Source organism: Panicum virgatum, chromosome 9N, assembly GCF_016808335.1.
Source record: "Panicum virgatum strain AP13 chromosome 9N, P.virgatum_v5, whole genome shotgun sequence".
Taxonomy (NCBI): Eukaryota; Viridiplantae; Streptophyta; class Magnoliopsida; order Poales; family Poaceae; genus Panicum; species Panicum virgatum.
In genome coordinates, this window is record NC_053153.1 from 79947364 (window position 1) to 79965180 (window position 17817).

The following is a 17817-nucleotide window of genomic DNA, read 5'->3' on the forward strand; positions in this document are numbered from 1 at the left end:
GCGGGGGCCACGAGGCAGAACGCGCTGGCGCGGACACGGATGAAGAGGGAGAGACAGGAGAGCTGGAGGGGCCGGTTGGCATGGACAGCCTGCCGTACTGCCATGTGTGCGTGCTTGGGCCTTGGGCCTATCGTCACCCTTCTATGCGCTGGCTGCGGGATGAGGCTGTGTTTTAGTCCGCGAAAAAGTTTTTGGTATTGTAGTATATTTTGTTGTTATTTGATAAATAACATTTGATTATGAATTAATTAGATTTAAAAGATTTATCTCGTGCTAATCAGTTAGATTGTGTAATTAGTTATTTTTTTATTTTATTAAATGCTTCATGCATGTGTCAAAAAATTTAATGTGACAGGTACCTGTAGGAAATTTTTTGGAAACTAAACAGGGCCTTGAGCAGCCTTGGGCCTCCTCGGAAGAAAAAAGAACATTGTGCGTTGCAGGCTGGAAGATTTTTGCTTTTGTTCTCGCTTCTGATCTGGCTTGACGATGGAACTAGACTACTACTCCGTAGCGCATTGTGCGTTGCAGGCAGGTAAGGATGAGAGTATGCAAACAAGGGTTATTGGCTGGTTGCGCAACAAGCGCATGCACACAAAATGTGGGACTACTGTAGTCTATACTATATGCGTTGCAACTATGTAAGGGCATGACTAATGTTAAAGCATCACTCGGTGCATATGGTAAACTCCACAATAGGGTAGGAAACAAAAGACCCCACAGGTGACCCTCTTGGTAACCCTGGTTGCGCAAGAGTTGTAGTGAAAAGTAATGTATTTTATTGCTTGTGGTCAGACCATATGGCTATGGGTGACTTTTAGAGTTAATGCTATAAGGTTGTCTGCACTCGTCATACTCTAAATTCATTCTCTAAAAGGAATATTTTTGTCTGGTCATCAAAATTCTCTTCTCTATATCCAGGCCCTATTTAGATCTTTACATGTAAACGCAAAAAAGCCGTAAACGCATTAAAGTGAAACAGAATCTTGCTAATTTGAAGTACTAAATGAAGTCTATTTACAAAACTTTTTGCATGGATGGACTGTAAATCGCGAGACGAATCTAATGAGCCTACTTAATCCATTATTTGCAATAGTGATGCTACAGTAACCATCCGCTAATTATTGATTAAACATGGATTAATTAGCATCATTAGATTCGTCTCGCGATTTACAACCCATCTATGCAAAAAGTTTTACAAATAGACTTCATTTAATACTTCAAATGCCCTGTTTACATCTTTACAAGTTTTTGCAAAATGAACTAAACACACCCCCAGTTTCTCTGCACCCATTCATCCTCTATATTCATCCTCTATACCAACTACCCATTCGTGGGGCCCATACTTCAGCCTCCTATTTTATTTTTTACTCCCCGTTGCCCTCCCTCACTCCCTGCGGTCCTCTGCTCCTCTGCCTCCCTCTCTCTCTCCGGTGACATCCATGGCCCCCGACGGCGCGGCGCTCGTGCCCGCGCGCGGCGGCGGCAAGAGGCGGCGCGACGGCCTCCATCCATGCCTCATCCCTCCTCTTCGGCGGCGAGCCGCGCCACCCCCACGCCTGCGCCTCCTCCGGGCGGATCCGCTCGCCCTCCGCATGCTGGGCGCGCGCGGCCGAGCTCCGGCCAGCCAGATCCGGCGGAGGCAGAGGCCCGCGGCTCGCCCGCCGCCGCGTTCATGGCGGCGCCTCCCACACCAGAGCCGTGGCGAGCTCGTCTGCGGCCGCGAGCTCACGCCGCGAACCCTCTTCCCTGCCCTCGCCCTCCTCTACTCACTCCGGCACGGAGGCGGGCTCCGCGACGGCTTGACCTCCCTCCCTCCGCCGCCTTACCTCCATGGCGTCGAGTCCCCTTTGCGCTCCGCTCCGCCCCGCCGCGCCGCGGCCCCGCGCCGAGGAGGCAGCGCACGAGCTCGACCGGATCTGCTAGGCGGCGGCGAAGGCCCGTGCAGCGATGCCCCCTCCTGCCTCTCCGGCGGTGGACGCCCCCCTCTCTCCGGCGGATCGCGTCTCCAGGTATGGCGGGTCCTCCCCCCGGCGGCGCTCGCCCTCTCCCTCTAGCGGCACTCTCCCCCCTCCGGCGTGGGCGAGCGGCCACTGCCGATGCGTCCGGCGGCGCGCACGCATGGACCTCGTCCTCTTGCGCGGGCCACGGCCATGGTGAGCCCCCTTGCAGCGGCGCGCATCCCTTGAAGCTCGTGGCCTCGCAGCCGCCGCGCTCGCCTCGAGCTCCGTCCCTATGGCGGTTGCGCAGCAGGAGAGGGGGGGCGCGGCAGGGCGCAGCCGAATGTGCGGCGGGCTGGACGCGGACGCGCTGCTGGGTGGAGGTTCGGGCACGCGTGTAACACCCCAGGTGTTAATCACCTTTAGTTATGATTAATCGTGTATTTGATATCGTTGTTAGCACTAACCTTGCATGCATAAAAATCTTTTAATTATATTTTTGCTAGTTGTTAACACATGAAATGATAACTAGTTTTCAAATTCAATGAAACATGTTTTAAAAATAACTTTTAAAATTCTTGCTCAAATAGACTTTTGCCTAAAAACAAACTTGTAGAGTTTGGAGTGGTGAAAAACTTTCGTGTTTATGGTTTTTCAAGTTTCAGCACAAAATTTGAAGAAAACTTTTAATTTAGCTGTGAATATGACATTAATGCTTTGGTTTTAACATTTCAAATTTTAAACCATTATTTGATTTTCAAATGAAGTTTTGCCTAAAATAAAAGTTGGAGGAAATCAAATTTTGAACAACTTTCATTCTTGGAAATTTTCGAGTTTCTATATGAAGTTTTGAGTTTTGGACGGTCAAAATCGAGCTAAGTTTCGTTGAATCATTTTCTCTCTACTCTCTCTCCTCCCCTGCCCATCTCTCGAGAAGTCTCCACGTGCTGGCCAGCTCTTTTCTCTCCCGTTGCTGTTTCTTCACCAGAAGCAAACTAGCACTTGCCTGCTCCCATCGCAAACCAAGCGCCCGTGTGAGCTAACAGCAAGCCAAGCACCCGTGTGAGCCACCCCGCGACTCCCTCCTGCCCTGCCGACCTTCCTGCCCCTGCTCCCTTGCTCGCGCGTGCGGGGAGGCGCAGCGCCGCCGCGGCTGCCATGGCTGGGCCATGCCGCGCGCCGTCGGCCGCCTGCGGCAGGCCTGTAGCTGCACCGAGCCCCCAAACGGATTTGCCCCGACGCGCTGGTACTCCCAGGCCCGAGCCCGCCTCGAATCGGCCGCCGGAACCTCGCCGTCGTCGCTCACCGCCGCCGCCGGCCGCCTGCTCCCGTCGCCGGCCCTCCTCCGACCACTTCGGCATCAACCGAGACCACCCAGAGGTAGCTCTCGTGTCCCTCATTCTCCCCCACCCCTCCCCGGCCGCCGGGATGGCCTCCTCTCGCTGGTACCAAGCTCCCCGAGCCTCTCTGTTCCAAAAATCGCGACCAGGGGCTCCACACAAGAATTGGAACAAGTCTAGGGGGTTTTCTGCGAAGTCTGTGACTCATATGAATAGTGCTGCGAAGGGTTGTTTTGTAATAATTGGCTGAAACTTTGAAAAATCATAGAAAATCGTAGAAAAATCAGAAAAATACAAACTAAAATTTGTTGGATTCCTTGTTCTAAGATCTACAACTTTGCTTGCAGGTTGATCTTCAGTTTCTAAATAGTTTTTGCTCTAGTTTAAATGTTAGTTTAAGTGGTTGTAAGCTTTGAAAATGCATAGTAAATAGTAGAAAAATGGTAAAAAGGTAAAACCAGTTGGGATAGCTTTGTTTTGACATGAATAACTTATGAAAAATATTTAACATGCTGGTTGTTTAATGTTTCTGTGATGTTTTGATTTAATCATGAATAATGCTTGTTTACACTTGTCTTTTTAATATCTGCAGTTTTGGAAGTCGAAAAATTATGAAATTTATGCAGTAGTGTACTCTTGTCATGCTTAGTTCACTGTAAAAATTTCATGTCCAAAAGATATGCGCATGTGTGTAAATCTGTTTTTGTTCAGTTGGTCTTGTTTAGGCTAAAATAAATGCTTTATGTTAGCAATAAATGTTGGTAAATTGTTTTTACACTCTTTATCAGTATCTTATCATGCTAATTAATTTGTGCTATCAGATCCTTGCTGCATGTCAAGTTGTCGCCCTTGTTTGGTTCCTAGATATAGTTGTTCTCTTGTGTGTTGCTAAGAGGTGATTTTTTCCTACATGTTAATTTCAGTAGATAATTCTTGTTTCCTGGGTAATCATGCTAACCATGCTAGAACCAGTTTGTTGCTTGTTTTTATGTACTTTGCTTGTGTTTGCTGGTTAGTAAATAAAGTCCAGAGCTTACTTCTTTTTGGTCTAGGTTTATGCTTAGTCTTCCTAATCAAGTTAATCACACTTCTTGTAGGAAACACTTCAGGCTAAAATACTTGAATGAACTCTTATGTTGCAGCACCAAATCTTTTGCCTTTTGAGTTTGTTTGTTGTGTTACTCGATAAATGATTGCCCAGTCATGTCTTTCCTTTAATTGCATTGCATTTGCATCGTTGCATATCATTTAGGTACGCTAAATGTGCGACATGTGGAACCGGAGGGCAATGTTGAAGCCGAGCCAAAAGATGGTGCACGGGTGGACCAATCCAGAAGACGGAAGGACCGACTGGAGTGCATGCTTGGACTGGGATGATGTCAAGCTGGTGCAAGACTACAAGCTAACTAACTGACTTGTGTCAAACCCAGGCAAGCCCCGGAGCATAACCCCTAAACTTCAGTATTCAATGTTTATTTATATAATTATTGTGCATTTACGTTCTAGGAGTTGATTGGAACCGTAGATGCATGATCCCTAGGTTTCCTCAGTTACTCCACTAGTGTGCAGGTCGTTAGTATTGCAATGCTTAATTAGGGCTCGGTAGAAGTCGAGTGATTCCTGTCACTCGCGAGCTATAGGTCCTGGTTACTTATGGAAAAGTGGTTTGAGAATGAATCTGTGAGGAAAGAAAAATGGAGACCGGGCGGAGAGGAATTGGATTATGGATATGGAATGTTTGGAAAGTGGACCTCCGCCTGTGTCGATTGAGGACCGTTCCGTTGTTGGCAGTGCTGATCGAGGATTGAACAGTACTAACCACATACCGGAAGTAGGAGGTAGTCGAAACCGGTAAGCTGTGTACCACCTTACAGCGGTGATTTGAATTCCGCCATGCTACGCTGGGCGTGGGAGTTGGCGGGTGTTGGATAGGATGCCGCCTCCGGGTTCTCCGGGAGTTCACTGCGAGGGGCCCATCACCTGGGTTTTAGCAGGCGTAGTTCAGATGCCGTGGTAATGTGGAAACAGTTGACGCGCGTGGCCCGACAGGGCTTGCATGTGTCGTGTGAGTTAGGTCCACCTTGCAAGGTTAAATCGGATCGATTCGCCGTGACTCGCGGTTATGAGAGCCTTGATCTCTTTGTCACATCGTAGTAAGAAAATAGAATGAAAGAGGAATGGAATAGATTGGTTTGTGAGTTACTGAAGAATAATCTGCTCCACCATGTGTGCTCTAGATGTTTAGGCGAATTTAGTTAATACTCGCTGTACTAAATGGAGCTAAAATATTAAAAGTAAGGATTCACTCCTAGCAGCATTTCAGCAAAAGAACTCCAGAGCCAAAAAAAAAGCCTGGCATGTCTAGATAATGGGCTAAGTATACCCAAAGTCGGGTAAGCCTTGCTGAGTATTAGTATACTCAGGGTTTGTTGTCACCCTGTTTTCAGGTAACTGCTGCTGGCTGGAGCTAACAAGGATTCACATCGGTGGGCTCGATGTGACGTCCTCACGTCATCGTAGTAATCGTTGTTTTTCTAAACTCAACTTCTAATTAGTTTCCGCTGCATTTTGAACTCTGATATTTTACGTAAACTTGTGTGTAAAACTCCACTTTGTAAATTAACTTTGAGAAATTTTGTCTGCTTGTAATCATCTGTGCTCGTCTTCGTGCGAGACTTCCAGTGTTTTTCGATCCTTAAACCGACAGACGTCCGGATTACACCGTTTTAAGTGCACAGTAACTTGATTAAACATTAAGATGATAGTTAGCGCACTTAAGCCGGTTTAATTTGGGCGGTGCTGCTACAGCTGGTATCAGAGCCGAAACGCACTGGGGATGATTACTTTTATGCTTAATTAAGTTTAAAACTAACTTTTTGGCTTGCAAAATGTTGGTTTCGAAAACTTGACGCTAGTTGCGCTAAGGAATAAGATAGATAGCTCGTATGCCCTATCTAGGTTTTATTAGTTATGGTGGCATCTAAGTATCTATTTTATTCCAGCACTTCCAGCTCTTTACTTTATGTTAAACCTTACTTTTGTGCACAATTGGTATCTAACATTCTGTAACGACGCACCTACGCTCAGGTAAGCAAGGTAAGTATTCTGGTAGTCCTTAGAATAGCCCACGTGTTTCATACGTGCGCGGGTCCCGTATAATGAGCATACGAGGAGGTGATAAGGCTCAATTCAAACGAGCCTGTCGCTATCTGCCGCCTGATATGGAGTGCGGATTTCCTACCGTGTGATTGTAATCACGGTCATTTCGTAAGGCAATGTTACGAGATATAAACCTGTCATGCGGTTGGCCATGACCGTGACCCTTGGGACACGTCTACCCTTGGATGTCCCGTAAGGCGAGTGTACGGGAAGTGAATACGTTGCTTCGGTAACGTATGCAACGCTGCCCATTCAGCGTCGAACGTTTGGGTGCCATCTCTATAGTGGATGGTAATGTATGGGTGAATATGTGGGAAACTGCATATGCGTTACCCGTGTGGCGTAGGACACATGGGGGCCGTTCGTGTGTGCTGGCACGAAGGGTCCAGAAATGGATATTCATGTCTCTTTACATTTTGTGTTTGTCTGCAGGTACACTAACCACGTGACGTAAGCTTTGAACGTAAGAACGACTAGTATATATAGGGAGAGTACGTATCTGTGCCACCGATTATCCCCGTATGCCTAGTTATTGGCATTTGTTGGTGAGGAACGATAGAACGTGCATGCATCTTGGCATAATCTTGAGTTTGATTGAGTGGCATGCTTGCTGCGTCGGTTTACCGAAATGTGTTGCTTGTACCTATTTCTCCACCTAGAATTTGTGTTGTTAGTAGTGAGACCTATACAATCTGCTAGCCTGACCTTGGTTGAGAATATCTTCCTCGGTGGCTTTGGATCATGTGAGAATGTTTCCAGTAAACCTTAGCTTGTCATTCAAGTCAACCTCTTGATCCATGTCTTGGACCTATTCCAACAAAACCACTGTTACTTTTCGTGGCTAAGCCTTGATTTTGCCAACAAAGTCCTTCACTCCATCGTTCCATGACCGGCCTATCATTGATGTCATAATCTATATTTTTTTTGGCTATTTTGATTCTAACACCGGAACCTTATGCATTCCATTCTTGCTCAGTAGTTTTGGATAAATTAAAAAGGTTCATGACAAAATAACTTTTTGAATATAGTCATTGCAACAATCATGCATCACGTCATTGGTCAGTGCATGGTGTTGCATCATCGTCGAGAATCCATAGATTGACTAACGGGTATGTGTCCGAGTACAACTTCGGGTTGTCTTCGGTTTCGTTAATCTATCTTGTTGCTGGCACTGTTGGGTTGCTACTATCAATTTCTCTTGCAGTTGTGTTTAGTTACATAACCCTGATGCCGCGACGGAACCTAGGGTCTCATGTGTGCTGCAGCCACATGATTGAGCCACTAGGAGCGCGCTGGTGCCAAGGTATATGTGACATAACTCATTGCAATCCCCTTTTATGCAACCTTATTAGTGTCCTAACTTCTAATCCCTCTCAAGGGTATAGGGTTAACGAGAGGTTAGTCTCGCGCAAGAGCAACGGTCCTAAGACGCGTGTTGTATTGTGTGCATCGCAAACTCATGCGTGTATGCATCATATTTTATGCACCTCCTAGATGCATAAAACATGGGCATCATCATCTTTGCACCATGGTGTATACATCATTGGGCCAGCATCATAACTAATGCATCAATTCATATGCACCATTCCATTGTGCATGGAACATTTTATCATCGTGTTGCACCCGCATTGCAATCATGCATTCCAGGAGTGCATCATTATCCGAGCCATCAAGCATTTGCACTATGGGTGAAACATTTTATCTTTATTCCTTGGTATGGTGGGCATTGTACTGGCATAAAGAAGCATGTTTTGTGTAATTCATCAGATAATATAATCCTGAGCAAGGATATTCCGAAAACACCTCCTAAACCATCCTTCCTTTTTACCTTCACTTGTTATTCATGAGCCTTGTGATGAATCTCAATGACATTTGCTCTCCTCGTGTTGCGATCTCTGCGCTGCGAGAGCTTGATTACCTTGTCTCAGCATCATTCCTTGCTTTGTTTGACCTTTTCTTCTTGAACGGAAAATCTTACCTCACTCAATTATCCAGTCTAGTTGAAGTGCCGTGCAAGGATCGAGTTCGGATGTCTTCTTGAATGCGCCGTCGTCATTAAGATGTGGTAGACAAGCGATCTTGTTGAAGATGCCGGGATGATCAAGCTACATATGCCATTGCTGTTGGAACAAGAGAGCATACAACACTTGAAGTCGGACAAGTAACCAATCGAATAAAATTATGGGAGATATCGTATTTCTTATACCTTGCTTCTTAAACTTTCTCTAAGTTCTCAGTCTTTATCTGCAAAGGATCATATCGACAACATCGGTCTTCTCTAGTGTGACTGTTTCCTGCTATTATTGATGGTTGATCTGCTCCTTTTCCATTAAGAGTCTTCCGTTCTGAATCTCGGGACGAGATTCTTTTAAGGGGGTAGGGTTGTAACACCCCAGGTGTTAATCACCTTTAGTTATGATTAATCGTGTATTTGATATCGTTGTTAGCACTAACCTTGCATGCATAAAAATCTTTTAATTATATTTTTGCTAGTTGTTAACACATGAAATGATAACTAGTTTTCAAATTCAATGAAACATGTTTTAAAAATAACTTTTAAAATTCTTGCTCAAATAGACTTTTGCCTAAAAACAAACTTGTAGAGTTTGGAGTGGTGAAAAACTTTCGTGTTTATGGTTTTTCAAGTTTCAGCACAAAATTTGAAGAAAACTTTTAATTTAGCTGTGAATATGACATTAATGCTTTGGTTTTAACATTTCAAATTTTAAACCATTATTTGATTTTCAAATGAAGTTTTGCCTAAAATAAAAGTTGGAGGAAATCAAATTTTGAACAACTTTCATTCTTGGAAATTTTCGAGTTTCTATATGAAGTTTTGAGTTTTGGACGGTCAAAATCGAGCTAAGTTTCGTTGAATCATTTTCTCTCTACTCTCTCTCCTCCCCTGCCCATCTCTCGAGAAGTCTCCACGTGCTGGCCAGCTCTTTTCTCTCCCGTTGCTGTTTCTTCACCAGAAGCAAACTAGCACTTGCCTGCTCCCATCGCAAACCAAGCGCCCGTGTGAGCTAACAGCAAGCCAAGCACCCGTGTGAGCCACCCCGCGACTCCCTCCTGCCCTGCCGACCTTCCTGCCCCTGCTCCCTTGCTCGCGCGTGCGGGGAGGCGCAGCGCCGCCGCGGCTGCCATGGCTGGGCCATGCCGCGCGCCGTCGGCCGCCTGCGGCAGGCCTGTAGCTGCACCGAGCCCCCAAACGGATTTGCCCCGACGCGCTGGTACTCCCAGGCCCGAGCCCGCCTCGAATCGGCCGCCGGAACCTCGCCGTCGTCGCTCACCGCCGCCGCCGGCCGCCTGCTCCCGTCGCCGGCCCTCCTCCGACCACTTCGGCATCAACCGAGACCACCCAGAGGTAGCTCTCGTGTCCCTCATTCTCCCCCACCCCTCCCCGGCCGCCGGGATGGCCTCCTCTCGCTGGTACCAAGCTCCCCGAGCCTCTCTGTTCCAAAAATCGCGACCAGGGGCTCCACACAAGAATTGGAACAAGTCTAGGGGGTTTTCTGCGAAGTCTGTGACTCATATGAATAGTGCTGCGAAGGGTTGTTTTGTAATAATTGGCTGAAACTTTGAAAAATCATAGAAAATCGTAGAAAAATCAGAAAAATACAAACTAAAATTTGTTGGATTCCTTGTTCTAAGATCTACAACTTTGCTTGCAGGTTGATCTTCAGTTTCTAAATAGTTTTTGCTCTAGTTTAAATGTTAGTTTAAGTGGTTGTAAGCTTTGAAAATGCATAGTAAATAGTAGAAAAATGGTAAAAAGGTAAAACCAGTTGGGATAGCTTTGTTTTGACATGAATAACTTATGAAAAATATTTAACATGCTGGTTGTTTAATGTTTCTGTGATGTTTTGATTTAATCATGAATAATGCTTGTTTACACTTGTCTTTTTAATATCTGCAGTTTTGGAAGTCGAAAAATTATGAAATTTATGCAGTAGTGTACTCTTGTCATGCTTAGTTCACTGTAAAAATTTCATGTCCAAAAGATATGCGCATGTGTGTAAATCTGTTTTTGTTCAGTTGGTCTTGTTTAGGCTAAAATAAATGCTTTATGTTAGCAATAAATGTTGGTAAATTGTTTTTACACTCTTTATCAGTATCTTATCATGCTAATTAATTTGTGCTATCAGATCCTTGCTGCATGTCAAGTTGTCGCCCTTGTTTGGTTCCTAGATATAGTTGTTCTCTTGTGTGTTGCTAAGAGGTGATTTTTTCCTACATGTTAATTTCAGTAGATAATTCTTGTTTCCTGGGTAATCATGCTAACCATGCTAGAACCAGTTTGTTGCTTGTTTTTATGTACTTTGCTTGTGTTTGCTGGTTAGTAAATAAAGTCCAGAGCTTACTTCTTTTTGGTCTAGGTTTATGCTTAGTCTTCCTAATCAAGTTAATCACACTTCTTGTAGGAAACACTTCAGGCTAAAATACTTGAATGAACTCTTATGTTGCAGCACCAAATCTTTTGCCTTTTGAGTTTGTTTGTTGTGTTACTCGATAAATGATTGCCCAGTCATGTCTTTCCTTTAATTGCATTGCATTTGCATCGTTGCATATCATTTAGGTACGCTAAATGTGCGACATGTGGAACCGGAGGGCAATGTTGAAGCCGAGCCAAAAGATGGTGCACGGGTGGACCAATCCAGAAGACGGAAGGACCGACTGGAGTGCATGCTTGGACTGGGATGATGTCAAGCTGGTGCAAGACTACAAGCTAACTAACTGACTTGTGTCAAACCCAGGCAAGCCCCGGAGCATAACCCCTAAACTTCAGTATTCAATGTTTATTTATATAATTATTGTGCATTTACGTTCTAGGAGTTGATTGGAACCGTAGATGCATGATCCCTAGGTTTCCTCAGTTACTCCACTAGTGTGCAGGTCGTTAGTATTGCAATGCTTAATTAGGGCTCGGTAGAAGTCGAGTGATTCCTGTCACTCGCGAGCTATAGGTCCTGGTTACTTATGGAAAAGTGGTTTGAGAATGAATCTGTGAGGAAAGAAAAATGGAGACCGGGCGGAGAGGAATTGGATTATGGATATGGAATGTTTGGAAAGTGGACCTCCGCCTGTGTCGATTGAGGACCGTTCCGTTGTTGGCAGTGCTGATCGAGGATTGAACAGTACTAACCACATACCGGAAGTAGGAGGTAGTCGAAACCGGTAAGCTGTGTACCACCTTACAGCGGTGATTTGAATTCCGCCATGCTACGCTGGGCGTGGGAGTTGGCGGGTGTTGGATAGGATGCCGCCTCCGGGTTCTCCGGGAGTTCACTGCGAGGGGCCCATCACCTGGGTTTTAGCAGGCGTAGTTCAGATGCCGTGGTAATGTGGAAACAGTTGACGCGCGTGGCCCGACAGGGCTTGCATGTGTCGTGTGAGTTAGGTCCACCTTGCAAGGTTAAATCGGATCGATTCGCCGTGACTCGCGGTTATGAGAGCCTTGATCTCTTTGTCACATCGTAGTAAGAAAATAGAATGAAAGAGGAATGGAATAGATTGGTTTGTGAGTTACTGAAGAATAATCTGCTCCACCATGTGTGCTCTAGATGTTTAGGCGAATTTAGTTAATACTCGCTGTACTAAATGGAGCTAAAATATTGAAAGTAAGGATTCACTCCTAGCAGCATTTCAGCAAAAGAACTCCAGAGCCAAAAAAAAAGCCTGGCATGTCTAGATAATGGGCTAAGTATACCCAAAGTCGGGTAAGCCTTGCTGAGTATTAGTATACTCAGGGTTTGTTGTCACCCTGTTTTCAGGTAACTGCTGCTGGCTGGAGCTAACAAGGATTCACATCGGTGGGCTCGATGTGACGTCCTCACGTCATCGTAGTAATCGTTGTTTTTCTAAACTCAACTTCTAATTAGTTTCCGCTGCATTTTGAACTCTGATATTTTACGTAAACTTGTGTGTAAAACTCCACTTTGTAAATTAACTTTGAGAAATTTTGTCTGCTTGTAATCATCTGTGCTCGTCTTCGTGCGAGACTTCCAGTGTTTTTCGATCCTTAAACCGACAGACGTCCGGATTACACCGTTTTAAGTGCACAGTAACTTGATTAAACATTAAGATGATAGTTAGCGCACTTAAGCCGGTTTAATTTGGGCGGTGCTGCTACAACGCGGCGGTTGCGAGTGGGCCCGAAGCAGAGGTAGCGCACGCCCTCTATCACGGTAGATTTGGCGGAAGCGGAGCGATCCTGTGTTTTAGCGCTCGCGATGTAGTACGCCGCTATAGCGGTTTTGATGCTAAAATTTTACTGCAGTATCGGATAGAGGACGGGGCGTCCCACTGCGGGCAGCCTATGACCGGCTTCACGGTATATATGGGTGAGCTATAAAAGTGCATTTATTGTCTAAAGACTAATTTTTCACCACATTGTGGATGCCCTAATGCCAACGTTATCTGCAATAATACGATGTCTACAACTCGGCGTTGTTAATCTTCTAGCCACCCTAAAAAAAAAATCCTGTGTTCTAGCTGGGAGGCCTTATAACCAAGCACAGTGCTAAATGCTGAACGGTGGGTCATTGTGCATACGGTGGGTCACTCTTTCCATCTTAACGAAAGCCAATGTAGACTCCCCACTACATAGTGCTATTTTTTTTTTTACTTTCCCACGTAAAATCCTATGGCTAAGACCCGAATAAATGCACAACATTATTAGGTTTTGTTGGACCGAAAGTGATGAAAATTATCCTCTAAAGTAACCTAGCCTTTATTACCATTGGCTATTTTGCTTAGATGTGTGTTTTAGACGTGAGCACATGCATCTACGCACGTTCAGGTTTGTGTCCAACCATGATGTCTAGACCATTTTATTCACCGAGATTATTCAAAAAGAATCAAGCGTTTAACCAGTCCTTTCAGTCCTACTAAACAATACGCGTTTGTCTAAACACACTTAGATGGTAATAACGTAACAAATAAGAAAGATTGCCAACTTTGCGATGCCACTATACACACCATCTGCTCACGGCCCTCAGGGCAGGAAAAAAAAGGGGGGGGGTCAATAAATTTGCAAAACCATATGCCCATCAAAGCCGAAAGAATTGATAGAAAATCATATCAAGAATCCGGGGATGAAGGTGCACCATGGAAAATTTTGCACCGAGGACCAATGATTCATTGGCTAATAACTTCCATGCTTGAATCGTATACATCTATTGTCAACGTATCGTATAGGGAATGATTCGTTTGGTTTTTCCTCACACGTCAAAAGCTTTCTACTCGGGTCTTGTTTAGATCACTTTGCATTTTACATTTTTACATTTTTGAAAGGGAATCTTCAACATTTGAAGTATTAAACGTAGACTAATCACAAAACTAATTACATATCTCATATGCAAACTAATGAGCCTAATTAATTCATCATTAGAGCATGTTTACTGCAGTATTAATGTAGCAATTTAGTGTCTAATCACGTCCTAATTAGGCTCATTAGATTCGTCTCGCGATTTACAGTCCATTTGTGTAATGCGATTTATTTTTCGACTACATTTAGTACACAATGCAAGCAATTTATAAAAAATTTGTATTTTGCGTTTTGGGATCTAAACAGGGCCTCGATGCGAGAGATCACCATTCACCAGAGGACTTCAACTTTTGTAGCTGACAAACGGATGCCCACGGGCTTCTTTCGGCTTGACATCGAGACCAACTTAAGGATGGCAACGGATCGGTTTCGGGGCGGGTATCGCGGTTTTCGGGTTTTCGGGTTCGGTTTCTGGTTTTCACCCGTGGATTTGCGGTTTCGGGTACCCGAAATATTTCGGGCTTGGGGCGGATCTGTAAATACATCTGCGGAGCTCCATCGGCCCCCCGAAAATTTGAGTCCACAGCCCACTAGCAGCCCATTTAGAACCCTACCTATATAAGTGACTGAGTCAGTGAGTCGTTATCCCGACCCGACCCCCCCCACCTCGGCGCCTCTGCCTGGAGTCATCATCCCTCCCCCCCCGACCCCCAACCCCTCCCGACCCAACCCCCCCGCCTCGGCGCCTCCGCCTGGGCGCCTGGCCGCCTCGGCCTCCCCCCCGGCGGCCCGACCGCCCGATCCCGAAGCCCCGAACCGGCGAACCCCCCTGCCCCCGCGCCGCAGTGCTGCACGCCCGTTGCCCGCTGGCCGCTGCCCGCACCCATCCGGATCCGGTGGACCGGCGCCGCGCCGCAGCCCTGTCGCCCATCCCCTACCCCGCGCCGCACCGCACCCTGGTCCCTGCCTCCCATTCCCGGCCATCCCCTAGACCCCTACCCCGCGCCGCCCATCCGGATCCGGCCCTGCTACCCACTGATGGAGAGGGATTGACCCACGAGTCCACGACGGAGGCCGCGAGGCCGGAGATCGATGCCGCCAGCGCCAATTCGCCGACCCGCGCGGCTCCGCCCTGCGCCCCGCTCCGCCTCTGTAGCAGCACCGTCCAAATTAAACCGGCTTAAATGCACTAACCATCATCTTAATACTTAATCAAGTTACTGTGCACTTAAAACGGTGTAACCTGACAGGCTGTCGGGTAAAATCCCGATTAAACTACTGTACTCCAGGATCATAATTGCACTTAGACCCATACGAAGACGAGCACAGGTGATACCAGCATACAGAAATCTTCAAATTAATTTACAACACAGGTTTTACATAAAAGTCTTAAATACAAACAACAGAGTTCAAACGCACAGCGGAAGTTTAAAACTGTGTTCGAAATACAAAACGATAACTACGACGACGATAAAAGGTGAGCTCCACATCCTGCCCACCGATGTGACGCCAACATGCCCAACCTTCACGGGGAAGACGGGGCCCACTCAACGGTCCAATCCGGAGGAAGCGGCTGTCCAATCCAGGACGCACAGATCTCCTCGAAGTCCGCGGGGACACAACCTGCTCAGAAGGGTTACAACAACAACCCTGAGTATACTAATACTCAGCAAGGCTTACCCGACTCTGGGTATACATAGCCCATTACCTAGACATGCAAGGCTTTTTGGTTCTGGAGTTCTTTTGCTGAAATGCTACTAGGAGTGAATCCTTACTTTCACTATTTTAGCTCCATGTAGTACAGCGAGTAATAACTAAATTTGCCTAAACATCTAGAGCACACATGGTGGAGAAGATTATTCTTCAGAACAACAGATACAACATTCCATCGCTACCTTTCAATACTTATTTCACTTCTTACTACGATGTGACGCAGTGACCAAGGTTCTCTTTACCGAGAGAGACGGCGAATCGATCCGATTTAACCTTGCAAGGTGGACCTAACTCACACGACACATGTAAGCCCCGCCGGGCCATGCGCGTCAACTGTTTCCACATTACCACGGCATTTGAACTACGCCTGCTAAAACCCAGTTGATGGGCCCCTCGTAGTGAACTCCCGGAGAACCCGGAGGCGGCATCCTATCCAACACCCGCCAACTCCCACGCCCAGCGTAGCATGACGGAATTCAAATCACCGCTGTAACGTGGTACACAGCTTACCGGTTTCGACTACCTCCTACTTCCGGTATGTGGTTAGTACTGTTCAAACTCGGTCATCAGGGCCAACAACGGTACGGTCCTCAATCGACACAGGCGGAAGTTCAATTTTCTCATCTATACCAACTTATTCCCGCCCGGTCTCCAATTCTTTTTACTCATCAACGTATTTCCAAGCCAAAGCTAAGGGATCAAGATCCTAAACTCGCGAGTGACAGTAATCACTCGACTTCTACCGAAATCCTATTTAGCAAAGCATTTCTATCGACACCTGCATACTAGTATAGGCCCACGGTACCTAGGGAAAACATGCATACTATGGTTCCATTCAACTCCTAGAACATAAATGCACAATACTTAAATAATCATTGAATAATTTAAATTATGGTTATGCTCCGGGGCTTGCCTTGCAGGTCAGCGGGGTTAACAAAGTTTGCTGAAGCGTGCTCAACGGCGTCCTCCTGCTGCTCTCCTGCTCGTGGCTCCTGGACTGGCTCAACGATCAGCTCGTGGGCGACTTCGCTCGCGGCGTCTACACGAATAAAATATGCCATGCAACCGTTAGGACACATAGCAATGCATATGCTTACGATGCGAAAACCAAAGTTCAACATTTAGCCTGAAGTGTTTCCTTCCAAAAACAACTACTAACTTTTAAATAAAGAAAAGAGCATGGCTAAGACAAACTATAAGCAAAACCCTAACTTGCAAACATGATCTAGCAACACAATTAACCAACTCAAAGTGAAAGCAGTAAAGCATGCCTCACAAATTTTTCCAACATTTATTGATATAGAAAACATTTCTTTTAGCCCTAGAAAAGGAAAACAAACACTAACAGATTCACAACCAAGAACATAGGCCATGCATCTGAAACTTTTACAGTGTACTGCACATACAAGAAGTAAGCCACTGCGAATTTTTCATAATTTTTAGGGTTGTAGAACAAGTGGTACAAAATAAACTAGGTTAAACACAAATTGAATTTTCATCAGAGCAAAAGTGACAATTGATCTTCACACCTATTTTTCTTCTGAAGATCTTGATTTTAGGAACCCAACAAAATTGGTTTGGCATTTTCACATTTTTCTGTGATTTTCTACGCAATTAAAGATTTTACAGCCGAAATAAAATAACTGAAATTGGAAAACAAACAATAAAACAAAAGGCTGACAGGCGGGCCCCACATGCAAGTGGGAGGCCACCCTCAGCTCCTCTGTTTTGCCCGCACGGGCCACGGCCGGCGCGCGGTCAGGCCACCCCGCGGCGGCGGCGTGCCTCGCCGGCGGGGGCCGGCCGGCGGCGCAGCGGCGCTGGCCCGTGGCCAGGGCGGGGCAGGCTTGCGGGGGCGCGAGCGGCTAGGGCACAGGGGCGCGCATGCGCTAGGGCGGCGGCGCACGTGGGCAGCAGGGGCGGCGCGGTGGTGGCGCGGGCGGCGCGCGGCGTTCCGGCCGCGGCGAAGCTCGGCGGCGGCGGGAACCGGCGGCAGCGCGGCTAGGGTTACCAGGCGGCCCTAGGGCGCGCGGCAGCGGCGCGTGGGGAGGCGCAGGGAGGTCCGGCGGCGTGTGCGGGCGGCGCGTTCCACGGCGGCGCGGCGGCGATTCGACGGCGGCGGCGCCGATTCGGGTGGGGAATAGGTCGGGGAGGGCGAGTAAGGCGCGATTGAGCTCACCGTGGGTCGATTTGAGGCGGAAGATGGCCGGGGAAAGGAGCTCGACGGTGATGGCGAAGCTCGACGGGAACGGCGATGGTGGACGACGTCTGTGCTCGATTCGGCCGGGGTAGGGGCTCGGCCACGTTCGTGGAGGGATGGACGAGCTTCGGGGCGAGGTTGCGCAGCTCGGGGCGCGATGAATCGAGGCGGGGTGGCGGGCAGTGGCCGGTGCGA